This window comes from Podarcis cretensis (assembly GCF_951804945.1).
Source record: "Podarcis cretensis genome assembly, chromosome: 10".
NCBI lineage: Eukaryota > Metazoa > Chordata > Lepidosauria > Squamata > Lacertidae > Podarcis > Podarcis cretensis.
The window spans coordinates 13,560,708-13,576,024 of record NC_137179.1 but is presented as its reverse complement, the minus strand read 5'-3'; the positions used below and the strand labels follow the sequence as shown (position 1 = coordinate 13,576,024).

Below are 15,317 nucleotides of genomic sequence, written 5' to 3'. Positions count from 1 at the left end.
AACCACCGACCTTCTGATCAGCAAGTCCTAGGCTCTGTGGTTTAACCGACAGTGCCAACCGCGTCCCATTGACATGATAGCTAGTAGCCACCATTAGTTCTCTTCTCAATAGCTCTCTTCTCAGCTCATTAAGTTGTCTGGTCCTCTTTCAAAGCTATCTAGGTTGGTGGCCATCACTTCCTGCTTTGGGAGTGAGTTTCATAGTTTAACTATACACTGCGTGAAGAAGTACTTTCTTTTATTTGTCCCAAATCTTACAATATTAAGCTTTATTGGATGTCCATGAGTTCTAGAGTTATGAGAGAGGGAGAAGAACTTTTCTCCATGCCATGCATAATCTTTTGAAATTCTATCATGTCGCCTCTTAATCATATTTTCTCTAAACTAAAAAGTTTTGGTTTAAACTTTAAAGGAGTCTTGAACTAGGGATGTCCTATGGCACCCAGGCAGCTTGTAAGCAGAGGCCAAGGTGGGGTCCTATAGCTCTCAACCTGGTATAGGCAAGGTAGTGGTCAGTGGTTTGGGGCAGCAGCCCTAGACTGACGTCATGTCGCTTGCAACTGGCATTGCTCTGGCTTACCAGCAGGGCAAAGGGGAAGCTGGTGGCAAGGTTGACATAGTGCAAACATACCGGCAGGAGTCTCAGATGGACTTTGCTTCTGTGTTTGCACCAAGCTGATCTTGCTGCCCCCTTGCCCCTCCTGCTGTCCATTCTGGCCAGCTTCAGTGACACCAATGATAAGAGGTCAGGTAAGCACAACTGCGCCAGCCCTCCTGCTCCTGCAGGTGACCCAAGGACCCAGGAGAGTCTGCTTGCTACAGATGACCTTCTCCTAACTCATATCAACATGAAAAGCAACCCCAAGAGGCTGTGATAATGGAAGAGGGTGAGAGTGCTTGACCCGTTCCCCGACAGCTGTTTTCTGCACAAAACCACCCCGCTTCCCAAGCTGTACAGGGATGGGAGGGAATGGCTGCCCAGTGCTTACTCAAAAAGCGTTATTGAACTTGGACTCCAAGGCCCTTTGTTAGTGGATTGTCAGATTACAATGACAGGCAGTAGCACTGAAACTTTTAAATTATTATTATTTCTAGATACGGATGGGACCAACAGTACTGTAACTGATATTCCTGTTTCTTTTCATAAGATATTTGCAATAGCTTGTTAAAGACGGCTTGCATTAGCTAAGGGAAGTCACACACACAATTTTTTTTTCACAAAACAGCTGATGAAGGCAGAAACCAAACTGTTTTGCCACATAGATAAAAAATACTCTGCGTTGCTAACAGATATTTTATTCTAGTGATTAGCCAAATTATTTAAAAGGGCTGGAGCAACCTTATGTGAAGTGCTGTTTCATGCTTTTATAACTATGTGAATATATTTATATCCTTAGTAAATGTATGGGACGCAGGTGGCGCTGTGGGTTAAAGCCTCAGCGCCTAGGGCTTGCTGATCGAAAGGTCGGCAGTTCGAATCCCTGCGGCGGGGTGCGCTCCCGCTGCTCGGTCCCAGCGCCTGCCAACCTAGCAGTTCGAAAGCACCTCCGGGTGCAAGTAGATAAATAGGGACCGCTTACCAGCGGGAAGGTAAACGGCGTTTCCGTGTGCGGCTCTGGCTCTGGCCAGAGCAGTGATGTCACGCTGGCCACGTGACCCGGAAGTGTCTCCGGACAGCGCTGGCCCCTGGCCTCTTAAGTGAGATGGGCGCACAACCCCAGAGTCTGTCAAGACTGGCCCGTACGGGCAGGGGTACCTTTACCTTTACCTAAATGTATAAATGTGAATGTGTGTGTGTCACACACACACACACACACACACACGCACACACACAAATACAGATCCTTAGCAAATTTCTGCAGCTATTGTCTCTTTGCATACATATATGCTGCAGAAATATTTCTATAATTAAATAAATAGAGAAAAGGAAGAAGGAATGGGGGGGGGGGAATGTGAACTTAGCTTCAGCTTGTAGATCACGCAGTGTATAATTTTGTTTTTTATTTCTCTCCGTTTCTCATTTTCCCAACCTTAAAATTCAGTTCTGCATAATTCTACATCAGTTTGGATTTTTTAAAAAGTCCTCTGAAAATTCACCAGCATTTTATTGCGAATCTCTCCTCAGATACGCACTTTTGTGTAACAGTTTTCCCTAATGCTTTTTTTTGCTAAGCAGTTACCCCTAATATAATGCATTTTTATGTGATCTTCATCAACATATGCATACTCTCCCCTAATGTCTGCGTTTTTATTACTTGGTGAGATAACCCCGTTGCAAAATTTGTAGAAGTTTGAATTTTGAAGAAGTTGTGTATTTTGGTTTGTATGTTGTTGTGGGAAGCCCAGGTTAGGTAGATTTGCCTTTAAATGCGAACTGAATTGCACCCACCCACCCACCCACCAATTCCAAGGCACATATACTGTGTGAATGGAGGGGTAGCCCTTTAAAGACCACACTGTCCACTTGCAATTTATAGAGAGAGAGAGAGAGCAGTAGGGACCTTGAAGTTGCTATCCATACTGAGAACTTAGGCAGCAGACACAACAGGCCCACAGATCAGCTACTCACAGCCTTCCCCTCTATGGTGAGAAGTACTGAAATTATGTTCAAATTAGAGCAAGTCTTTCTACAACTGCATACACATTAGAATATGCAAACTCTTTGCAAATCCATGCCCCCCTCCTTTTCAGCCATGCGTAAGTGGGCACTCTATTTCCCTGATACATTATCTTTATAAAAACCTTATAAAAAATAGCAAAATGCTTTAGTTCCCCTTGGAAACCTATCTCTAGTGTGTTCTTTGCATCCTTCCCAAAACAGGCATGCAACATGCATCGAAAGTGTAGCAGCTCACAACAGTAGTGCTATAGATTTGTTTTTCTTCCAAAAAAAAAAAAAAAAACACACCCAAAGGTTTATCTGCTTTCAAGGATTAACAAGTGCTGTTCTCAAACAACAGTTTCAAATAGCTGTGCCGTGTCTCTCATACTATAATCCAAACTCTTAAAAGAAGCTCTGTAGATAAAAACCCGTTGATACTGTTGAGTCTATAGGAGGTGCTGAGGTTCGGTGCTAATAATAGCAAGTGTGCAAGATAAAGGTAAAGGGACCCCTGACCATTAGGTCCAGTCGTGACCGACTCTGGGGTTGTGGTACTCATCTCGCTTTATCAGCCGAGGGAGCCGCGTACAGCTTCCGGGTCATGTGGCCAGCATGACTAAGCCACTTCTGGCGAACCAGAGCAGTGCACGGAAATGCCGTTTACCTTCCCGCCGGAGCGGTATCTATTTATCTGCTTGCACTTTGACGTGCTTTCGAACTGCTAGGTTGGCAGGAGCAGGGACTGAGCAACGGGAGCTCACCCCATTGTGGGGATTTGAACCGCCGACCTTCTGATGAGCAAGTCCTAGGCTCTGTGGTTTAACCCACAGCGCCACCCGCGTCCCTCAAGTGTGCAAGATAACTTCCCCCTAAAACTGCCACCCTATGAATTGTGTAGGCATAGTTTGAATGATATGAACTTAATGGGGGGCGGGAGGGAGGCTGCAACTCAATGGTAGAGCAACTGCTCTGCATATATATGTCTGATACCCTGGAGAGCAATTGTCAGGCAATGTAGACAACGTTAAGATGATGTTCTGCCTCCACCATCAGAGGTATCATGCCTCCGACTACCTCTGAATCAGGATGTGGACAGAGTGCACACATGTCCAGCTAACAAGCTTCACCCACACAGGCAACCAGTCAGCCACTGCAAGAACAGGATGATGGACTACATAGGTCATTGGCTTAATCCATCTTATATTCTTTGGAGCTGGATGGAACCATGGTTTGACATCTTGCTAGGTCCCTTTCCACATGCAGTGATTTAGCAGAGATTAGCCCGAGAGCCAAAGGACCATGTAAGTGAGTCCTCTTAGCCTGAAACTAGACTTGAGGACTTAGTGTGTCTTGTTTGTAGTGAATACACATAGGAGGGAAACTGGAACGTGCCTGAACCCTCCCTGTGTCTGTGCACCCTATCAGAAAGTGTCCCCACACCTTCGCAGCCCCTTTCTTAAACTGCAGAGATATGGAATCGGTTTCTCTGTGTTTGTGGATGGGCTGGAGAAATTCATTAGGTAGTATTGCATTCCTACTTGCTTCCCACTGAAAACAGCGCCTGTCAATGTTTTCCTGTGACAGCAGTGATTTTCCTCCATCGGGTATCCAGTCAGAGGCTTTTAAAATGCAATAATAATAATAATAATAATAATAATAATAATAATAATAATAATATATCTGTACCCCGCCCATCTGACAGGGTTTCCCCAGCCACTCTGGGCAGCTCCCAACCAAATATTAAAAACACAATACAGCAATAAACATTAAAAACTTCCCTAAACAGGGCTGCCTGCAGATGCATTTTAAAAGATAGTTGCTTATTGCCTCGACATCTGATGGGAGGGTGTTCCACAGGGCAGGCACCACTACCGAGAAGGCCCTCTGCCTGGTTCCCCATAACCTCACTTCTTGCAGTGAGGGAACCACAAGCACCAGTTAAAAGCTATTCACCCCTCCTTGCTTGTTTTAAACAGTTTTTTCCCCCGCCATCACTTTCCTGGGGTGAGAGTGACCTCTCCCCATGTACATCCCCTTCCACAGATGCTTCATAGGGTGCAGTGGATTGAAGGAGCATTGCATAGAAGCAGTGGAGGGTAGAGACCCCATTTAAAGGAAGCACAAAGAGAGGGGAGATGCTCCACCAGGAGCTAGGCATTCGGTATTGTGAACTCTGTGGGACTTCCTTCTGACTCAGATCAGACAGATCCTTTCCCCTCCTGTTGAACCTCTGGAAGCTGCCTAGAGTGACTGGAGGGCAACCCATTCAGATGGGTGGCATATAAATGATATATTTATTATTATTATTATTATTATTATTATTATTAGGCAAGGTTTATTCTTGTTTTTATGGTTGATTTCAATTTGTTTTATCACTTTTGTAACTTTTTGTACACCGCTTAAAGGCTACAGTTTTCAGCAGTATATAAATCACTGTAAAGGTAAAGGTAAAGGGGGGGACGACCCCTGACCATTAGGTCCAGTCATGGCCGACTCTGGGGTTGCGGCGCTCATCTCACTTTATTGGCCGAGGGAACCAGCGTACAGCTTCCAGGTCATGTGGCCAGCATGACTAAGCCGCTTCTGGCGAACCAGAGCATCGCACGGAAACGCCATTTACCTTCCCGCCAGAGTGGTACCTATTTATCTACTTGCATTTTGACGTGCTTTCGAACTGCTAGGTTGGCAGGAGCAGGGACCGAGCAACGGGAGCTCACCCCATCGCGGGGATTCGAACCACTGACCTTCTGATCGGCAAGTCCTAGGCTCTGTGGTTTAACCCATAGCGCCACCCGCATCCCTTATAAATCACTGAGGTAATAGTAAGAACAACTATTTAAACCATCCCTTCATTATAATGCGTTGTTGTTGTTGCTTTAATTAATAAGTTAAAAACGTAAGAAGAGCCTGCTGGATCAGGCCAATGGCCCACCAAGTCCAGCATCCTGTTCTCACAGTGTACAGATGCCTGGTGGAAACCGAGAAGCAGGATTCAAGCTCAAGAGCTCTCTTCTCTACTCTCCTGTGGTTTCCGGCAACTGGCATTCAGAAGTTGCAAAGGCAGAGCATGGGCACCATGGCAAAGTGGCCATTGATAGCTCTCTCCTGCATGAAGTTGTTCAGTCTTCTTCTAAAGCCATCCAAGTTGGTTACCATCACTGCCTCCTGGGGGAGAGAAGAACTACCAACGAATGGAGGATGAAATTGATGGACTGTGCAGAATTAGATAAATTAACAGGAAGGATTCGAAACCTGCAGGACCAGAGATTCTTAGAAGACTGGAGTAAATATATGAACTATTTGAAAAGTAATAGTAATGAACAGATCACGCTAGTAGGATTGCAATAACTTTTCTAAGGAGGACTATTTGAAATATTGCAAGAAAGACTATGAGGAGAATTATTAGTTAATGATAATTAAGAGCAATAGAGAAATTAAGAAATGCAGAATAAGTGATAAAGAATGGAGGTGTTGACGGAAGTCAAAAATATTGTGTAAGATAAGAAGTTATGTTATATGAATGTTGGAAATGATATGTTAAAAAACTAATTTATATATATATAGAGAGAGAGAGAGAGAGAGAGTGTGTTGATGACCATCACTGCCTCCTACGGGAGAGAGTTCCAAAATTTAACTATGTGCTGCATAAAGAAATCCTTTTCTCTGCCCTTATTCTTCCAACATTCAGCTTCACTGGCTTTCCATGAATTACGAGAGAGGGAGAAAAACTTTTCTCTATCCAGTTTCTCCATGTCATGCATGAATTTACAAACTTCTGCCGTGCTGCCTCTTACTCTACTTCTCTCTAAGCTAAAATGTCTCAAACCCTCCAACCTTTCCTTATGGGGGTGTTGCTCCGTCCCCTATGAAGTTGACTGGCAGGTGGCAAGTTTGCAACCCGGCGCCTGCCATAGTGTTCTAAAGGTGTAGGTTTATTTTGTACAAGGCAAGGTAATCCAGCCTTCCCCAACCTGGTGTCCTGCAGATGTTTTGGACTACAACTCCCATCAGCCACAGGCTGGGGATGATGGGAGTTGTAGTCGAAAATATCTGCAGGACACCAGGTTGAGGAAAGCTAAGATAAATTATTGACTCTGTTTCCAGTGAATCAAAACCCTTCGCTTCCTCAGGAGACTCACCCTTTTTTTGGCATGATGTCACTAATGACTTCTCCACAGCTCTGAAATAATAACAAAAGGAGAACACATCAACAAAGAGTGAGAAAGAAACTGAACTTTTGAAAGAATCAGAAATAGGCATGGTGTGTCACAGAGGAAGGAAAACGGAGAGAAGAACTGGAACAAAAATAATGATATGCGGTTCTATGTTGGATTAACTACAATCCATCGCAAGCAAAATGTTTCGGATCAGTCATAGTGGGACGTAAGAGTGAAACAATGTTGCTTTGAAGATTTGGGCATGTTATACGCTTGCTGCCTTTTCACATTTATGATTTCTACATTATAGACCCATGTAAGGATGGGGGGAGGGACGCGGGTGGCGCTGTGGGTTAAACCACTGAGCCTAGGACTTGCCGATCAGAAGGTCAGCGGTTCGAATCCCCGCAATGGGGTGAGCTCCCGTTGCTCAGTCCCTGCTCCTGCCAACCTAGCAGTTCGAAAGCACATCAAAGTGCAAGTAGATAAATAGGTACCACTCCAGCGGGAAGGTAAATGGCGTTTTCGTGCGCTGCTCTGGTTCGCCAGAAGCGGCTTAGTCATGCTGGCCACATGACCCAGAAGCTGTACGCCGGCTCCCTTGGCCAATAAAGCGAGATGAGTGCCACAACCCCAGAGTTGCCCACAACTGGACCTAATGGTCAAGGGTCCCTTTACCTTTACCTAAGGATGGGGTGGTGGTGGTCCTGAACCTTATCAATCCAACACCAGGCAGCCAATCCACATTGCCAATACATGGTGCCCATCCACAGAGGTGGTTATGTGCTTGACATTCTCTGGGAATATGGAGGAAGAGCTTTTGATTCCAAAAGGTCATGGAGATTTTCCTTCTGAAAAGCGCTTTTACTGCTCCTTGAGCCTGGAGAGTTTAAAGAGAAATTGCACAGATATAAAACATGTTTACAAAATCTAGACACATTAACCATGTGGATCCAGGGATAATTGAAACTGATCCTCGCTTGCAAGACAATGGGGACAGGCTACACGCTTACAGGGCCTCAGATTTCTGCCTCACGCAGCACATAGCTGTAAACTGTGGAACTCACTGAGACAGGAGACACCAGTGTGGATAGCTTTAAAAGAGGATGGGACAAATTCAGGTTGGATAAGGCTATCAATGGCTACAAGCCATGATCACTATGCTCCATGGTAAGAGGCAGTAATGTTTCTGAATAGCAGTTGCTGGAAACCACACAAGGTGTTCTTCTGCTTGAGGTCCTGCTTGCGAGTTTCCCACAGACTGGTCCCTGTGAGTACAGGATGCTTTGCTTAGATGAGCCATTGACATGATCCAACTAGCTCTTCCTATGTTCTTATTAAGAAGGCTGATCGCCGAAGACTTGATGCTTTTGAATTATGGTGCTGGAGGAGACTCTTGAGAGTCCCATGGACTGCAAGAAGATCAAACCTCTCCATTCTGAAGGAAATCAGCCCTGAGTGCTCACTGGAAGGACAGATCCTGAAGCTGAGGCTCCAATGCTTTGGCCACCTCATGAGAAGAGAAGACTCCCTGGAAAAGACCCTGATGTTGGGAAAGATGGAGGGCACAAGGAGAAGGGGACGACAGAAGATGAGATGGTTGGATAGTGTTCTCGAAGCTACCAGCATGAGTTTGACCAAACTGCGGAAGGCAGTGGAAGACAGAAGTGCCTGCCGTGATCTGGTCCATGGGGTCATGAAGAGTCGGACACGACTAAATGACTAAACAACGACAAATGTTCTTATTAACTGTCAGGAACATATGTATGACTGGCCAGTGAAAGTCAGCATTCTCCTGAATGTGGGAGATGTAAAACTGGGGATTGGGGTTAGGAGCATGCTTAGCCCTGCCTCCTCCACCAGTTTTTTCTTTCTGCATCACCCAGCCCCCAACCTTTCCTGCCTTGAATGGTGAAACTTTTCATGGGGGAGTTTACTTGCACGGAAACCTTCCCATGTCCAGAGACTATGCTTTATCCTTGAACGAGGATTCTACTCATGTTCAAGCAAACGTGAGTGAAAGCCCCTGAAAATCTGAGGATTATTGGGAAGTGTTTTTTTTTTTAAGTAACCACAAAAACTTAAGAAGACTCTGCCGGCTCAGGCCAATGGCCCATCCAGTCTAGAATCCTGTTCTCACTGTGGTTAACCAGATGTCTACGGGAAACGCACAAGCGAGATCTGAGCCCAAGAGCGCTCTCCCCATCTCTGGTTTCCCATAATGGTATTCAGAAGCCTCTGACTATGGAGGCAAAGCACAGTCATCTTGGCCAGTAGCCATCGATAGTCCTCTCAATAATAATAATAATAATAATAATAATAAATGTTATTTATACTCTGCCCTCCCTGGCCAGAGCCGGGCTCAGGGCGGCTAACACCAATAAAATCACAGTAAAAATATAATAGGGGGAAAATGTAGCACCCTGCTTGTGGTTAACGCTTAGCTGGAATGAAATATTCAATGCAGCAATAGAGAAATTAAAATAATAATTTATTTGTCAGACAAATAAATATGAGGCACAGTGGTATATGGTTACCAAGCTCTGGCCTGGCCTCTTGCCATTCTGGCCAGCACTTATATTTCCTTAATCCAGCCCCCTTGCTCCTCCTGTGGCTGCCTCTGTCCAATCAGCCTGGTTGAAATTCCTATTGGCTGTTTGCTAGAACCAATCACAAAAGATACACCCATTTCCTCATGCCCTTTTATGGGAAACAAAAAGCTATATATTCTTCTATCTATAAATGACAAATAAGTAGTAATATATCTTACATGTGTCTCAACAAGGAACCTTAATTACCAGCTCACCTCGCCCTATTGCCCTCCAAAACAGATGGTTAATCTTAAATTTTTATCTTAAACAGATGTCAAGGATCATCATTGAAAGATCTCCTTCCTTTGGAGGTCTCTAAACAAAAGCTTGACAAATGCTCTAATGATGTTTCCTGCTTGGCAGGGGGGCTGGGCTGGTGGCTGATGGCCCCTGTGATCTCTTCCAACTATATGCATAAGGATTTAACATTTCTTAGCTTCTAATTCCTTTGCATAATTACATTTAAGCCAATATATTTAATACATAACATAAATAACCTTTTAAAAGGAAAAGAAATCTTAAAAGGATCTCAGTTTAAGAAAGAAACAACTTTAGAAAAAGACTTCCCAAAATACTCTCTTCCTTTCTGCCAGCTAGATGCTTTTCCATTGCTCTTGACCTTTGAACCTTAGGAAAATATGGCTCAAGTTTAATGGGAGGCACATGGTTTTATTTTACTATTTACCCACTCTTAATTATGTTTATCTCTTTTTTTATCTTCTGTAATATGTAGGGTCAGTGTAACCTTGGCTGTCAGCCTGTAATTCCCTTTTTACGACTTTGAGAATTGTTTTCTGCTATAAATCAGGGGGCCCCCTTATCCAGGAGAATAAACATCTTGCCAAGGTTCTTAGGCAGCTGGTCTTCTGCCTGGCATGAACATTTGAAAATCTTTAAGCTCATTTTAAAATACAGGCCCTGATCAAGCCTCAATAAAAATGCAGGCTTATGATTAGATGCCTCAAAAAGAGGGGGGGGGGGAACCAATTTAAAATACAGGTTTAAATGCAATTTAAAATGCAGCCTCATTTTAAAAATAGCCGATGAATCAAGACCATAAGGGGAGGGAAACATAAGGGTCAGACTGAGTCCAAACCAAAGGCCAGGCAGAACAGCTCTGTCTTGCAGGCCCTGCGGAAAGATGTCAAGTCCTGCAGGGCCCTAGTCTCTTGTGACAGAGCCTTCCACCAAGTCAGGGCCAGTACTGAAAAGGCCCTGGCCCTAGTTGAGTTTGTCCAATCTTCTTTTAAAGCCACCCAAGTCAATGGCCTTCACTCTCTACTGTGGGAGCAAGTGCCCTAGTTAAACCATGCACTGCCATAACAAACGATCATAGCATGGCTTTTGTGTGTGTGCGCACACTCAATTTAGTTTTGAATCTATCTCAGAATGTACCTTTAAACATTGCTGGAGATCTCTGCCCCCTTGCCCTGTGAGTTGCCCCTTACTGAAATATGACATGACACCTTGCCATGTCTTAAGAAGCAGCCCCGTTCTCTTTCCTCTAGCCAGATTCTGTGAGCGAGGTCATCTTTTGAAGGAGCAACACTTTGGTAAAGCTGTGGATTACCTTCATAAATATCCAGCATCCAAACACCATTTTTATTTTTCTTACATTTCACATGCTCCGAAGAGTTCTCCCCCTGAGGCAGAATACAGGCACCGATATAAATATTCTCCGTGTAACTAAAAAGAGCCAAAAAAACAAAAGCCAAAAGACTAAGAGGAGGAGTTGTCAAAACTGAGTGAGTTCCTCCAGGTTTTCCATCTGCCCAAGTAATTTACTGCTTAAAGACACACAACATAAATTTAACATGACAAAGCTCGCAGTCTTCAATCCACTTACACCAAAGTCAGTCCTCAGTCAGTCAGTGAAGTTGGAGGACTTCAGCATGAATGGGCCCAAATTCATTGAGAACATCCAGGCAACTTCAGCCAGGAGTTCTCAAGGGGTAAATTAGCCTTCTGATCAATTATCCTTCCTTGTAAGGTCTTTCAACAGTTATTAGATATAGCAAAGGGGGGACTGCAACAAAATGCTGCAGTGCAGAGTGCTCCTGTTCAGATTTCAAGTCACTCCATCCTATCCTGTCCAGCTCTTTGGGGGTTCCCCTCTCCAAGTGTGTCCCCCCTACAGATTTTTGTGTCGTTCTGCAAACCTTGGTGCACCTCCCAGCCTGCTGAGGTGTGGGTGTGGATGATTCTGTTTGTCCACGTAACAAGTTACACTCGTGAAATTGAGTGTTGCTATTAACATAATCACTGGGGTAGGGAGCCTCAGCCTTAGAGTGATTTGGAGGGCCACATTCATCCTCCACCTGGCCCTCAGAACTCTTCCTAGGCCACAGCTCTCATTGAACTCTGCCAATGCCTGGAAGATAAGGAGGGATGTGTGAGTGCATGTAGAAAATAGCTTACTGTACATATTTTTTTGAAAAATTATATTTGTTGCTCTGCCCACCTCTAGCCCCACCTACCTTCAACATTAATTAACTTTGTGAAAGTAGTTCAATATCGCCACATCATAAAATAGAGGTGTACAACTATAAAATATAGAATGCCACTGAAAACAACGGAAGTAATCATTACAGTAATGTGTTAATCAATTTGAACATCTGCAAAGACCCGTTGGCATGAAAAAGATTCCAAGAGATGCCTTGAAGTCAGTAGCAAGGATGCCTGTATTGTTTTATACTTTCTGGATGTCCCATGATCAAATTATAAAATGGTTGTGTTCTCTGTTATAAATCAAGCACTGCTAGGAGTTTTTTTGTTTTCCAATGCATTTCTTTGCTTTTGAATTATGGTGCTGGAGGAGACTCTTGAGAGTCCCATGGACTGCAAGAAGATCAAACCTATCCATTGTGAAGGAAATCAGCACTGAGTGCTCACTGGAATGACACATCCTGAAGTTGAGGCTCCAATACTTTGGCCACCTCATGAGAAGAGAAGACTCCCTGGAAAAGACCCTGATGTTGGGAAAGATGGAGGGCACAAGGAGAAGGGGACGAGAGAGGATGAGATGGTTGGACAGTGTTCTTGAAGCTACCAACATGAGTCTGACCAAACTGTGGGAGGCAGTGGAAGACAGGAGTGCCTGGCATGCTCTGGTCCATGGGGTCATGAAGAGTCGGACACGACTAAACGACTAAACAACAACAACAGCAATGCATTTCTTATCAATAAAAAATTTGGTGTGGCACAAGCATTTTTTTTATTCTGAAAGTGTGGCCCTGAAGAAAAAAGTTTGAGAACCGCTGCTGTAAGGTATCCTGGTCCCGAGTTGTTCAAGGTTTCGTAGCTCAAGGCAGGAGCCTTGAACCTGGCATCTGGCCTTTGGAAGGGTGCCTGAAGGGAATGCAGTCCCCAGGCTGCAAAACAACGTTCCCCAGGCCTTGTATATAGGGTATCTAAATGGAACCTCCATGCGTCACTGGAGGGAAGGGCAACACTGGGAGATGCTGTCGTTGTAATGTTCTAAATGTGGGTTTCCTGGAAGGATCTGTTAGCCGCTGCTAGAAACAGGATTCTGGATTAGGGAGAGCTTTGCCTGACCCAGCAGAGCTCATATGTTTTCAATTATACAAGGCATAATGCAGTGTCCATAATTAAAATGGATGAGGCGGGGAACGACAACAGGAGGGCATTTATCGTGTCAGAACTCTTTGATGTGTACATTGAGCATATCTGTGCAGTGAGCACACAGAGACTCCAGTGACAGACCTTGAGGTCCCAAATTTCAGCGGTGTCCCGTGTGACACCAACATTTGGTGTCCCAACAACTCTTGGCTTCCAGTCTATTTCATAGTTGTGACACCCTCCACAGCACCCCGAGGCTCTGCACCCAGTTGCACCCGAACCGGCTGCACTTCCCTAACCCTCCCTCTGGAGACACTGTTTTTACACCCCATGGCAGTTGTGGGAAATGTTTTTTCAGCCACATTCCTTCATTGCTGATTTCCTGCGGGGCATGTGTGAGTGGCGGGCAGGGCCAAAGGGAAAAAGAAGTGGGTAGGGCAATGGATGTGACTCTTTCCTTTGTATGGTAGGTTGCATTTCAGCCATGTAAAGATCACAGGGTTCTGCATACAGAGACACATCCTTCTTCATACAATCAGGTAAGAGGCATTATCCCAATTGAACAACAGCCAGGCCAAAGCATTCAAGGAGGGTCTACAGCCAAGCTGGTAAGAAGGTTATGTGAAGAGAGGGTGTGCCCCAAAGAGTGTCCCAAGGGTCAGGTAAATAAGGCTAAAAAGCTACATCTCGCCCATAGGCCTGAATTTCTTTGTCCCTGTATGTTGGAGTCTTAATTCCTTCAACCTCAGCTAGCATGGGAATTGTAGTCCTCCAACACCTGGTTCTCTACCCCTGCCCTATTGGGTGAGGAGCACTCTTGTGGTGGTTCCCAAATGCAGTGCTTTGCTTTCCCCATAGGACCTAATGGCAGCCACTCATTTCATGAGGGATAGCTCAGTTGGTAGAGCATAAGACTCTTAATCTCAGGGTCTTGCATTTGAGCCCCACACTGGGCAAAAGATTCCTGTATTGCAGGGGATTGGTCTAGATCAGCGGTTCTCAACCCGTGGGTCCCCAGATGTTGTTGGACTACAGCTCCCATCATCCCTAGCTAGCAAGGCCAGAGCTCAGGGATGATGGGAGTTGTAGTCCAACAACATCTGGGGACTCACAGGTTGAGAACCGCTGGTCTAGATGATCCTCATGGTGTCTTCCAACTCTACAATTTCATTATTCTGTGATCCTGGGTTAAGAACACCAAAACAGTGAAGGCTAAACCCTCTGTATTGGCATTTGAGGAGAAGAGGGAATTTAGTTTTTTCTCAGCTGTGTCCCAGATTGCAACCTGTTTGTTTTGCCCCACATAGTTTAATGAGAGGCACCGTGAATAAAGCATGCTTATATTTGCGTATTCCCATTCCTTTGTTTACATAAGGCTACCCCTTCATTTGCAGCGACCTATCCTGGCTCTGCCTCCCACCATTCCAATGTGCTTGATGCTAGGGTGTGTCAAGAACTTGGAGAACCTGATTTTGTAGGGATATGTGTTGATTTTTATTGTTATTATTTATAAAAATCAGTGGAGTCCAAAAACACTGAACACAAAGAACATTTGTTTATTTCCCAATTTTCTTTTTCATTTTCTCTTGCTTCTTTAATCTGTGTGGTAGTTTGCAGGGGAAGGTGGGGGGAAAAAACTAGTTTGTACACAGGAAATGTTCAGTAGCACAATTAGCAGGGGTGCCATTTAGATTTCCGCAGGGGGTTATTGGCAAAGAGATTTCTGTGGACAAGGATCCTTTGCTTTTAATTCTTCCCAGAGGAAGGATTTTGCCAAAAGTGGCATCTCCCTTTGCAGCAGGTGCAACAGGGAAGAGGAACTCTGTTCTGCAGTGAATTGGGCAAGCTGCACTAAAAAAAGCAACAGGCAAGCCTCCTTTTTATCAGAGCCAGTGCTATGCAGTGGGTAGGATTTACTGATTCATTTGGAGAACCTATATACTACCACCTTCCAATGCATTTGCAACACTCAGGGAGGCTTAAAGCATTCTTTAAAAATGAGAAATAAAATGGCATAAAATAATAATAAGAAAAAACACAATGAATGAATGAATTCAAAACAGCACAAACCATTCCACACCTTTTCCCTTCCCACGTGTGGTCAGTTCCATTGTTATTGGGCACACATAGCCTTTACCGAGCTTCTGGGTGGTGGTTAATTTCTGTCCTTCTTTAAACCTTAGGATTTCCCTAAGCACACTGATATATCATGCATATGCGTGGTGTTGCTTTGCCTACATAGGGGTCAATGCCTGGAGTACTGAGATTACTATTAGTATATATTATTCATCGTCAAGGCATGCTGGAATGCAAACATGAATGAGCTAATGGTGGTGTAAGGGACCCCTGACCATCAGGTCCAGTTGTGGCCGACTCTGGGGTTGCGGC

The 15,317-nt window shown here is 44.6% G+C and overlaps 1 protein-coding gene and 1 long non-coding RNA gene across 6 annotated transcripts in view; both read left to right on the top strand.

The window, feature by feature from the left end:
- SOX5 (SRY-box transcription factor 5) overlaps nucleotides 1–15,317 on the top strand; it is a 775,029-nt gene that overhangs the window by 347,930 nt on the left and 411,782 nt on the right. The window lies entirely within an intron of this gene.
- The window catches only part of LOC307225418, a 582,147-nt gene continuing 577,232 nt past the window's right edge, over nucleotides 10,403–15,317 (top strand). Inside the window, exon 1 of the long non-coding RNA XR_013842991.1 lies at nucleotides 10,403–10,498. This is a non-coding gene — a long non-coding RNA (uncharacterized lncRNA). The remainder of the gene's footprint in view (nucleotides 10,499–15,317) is intronic.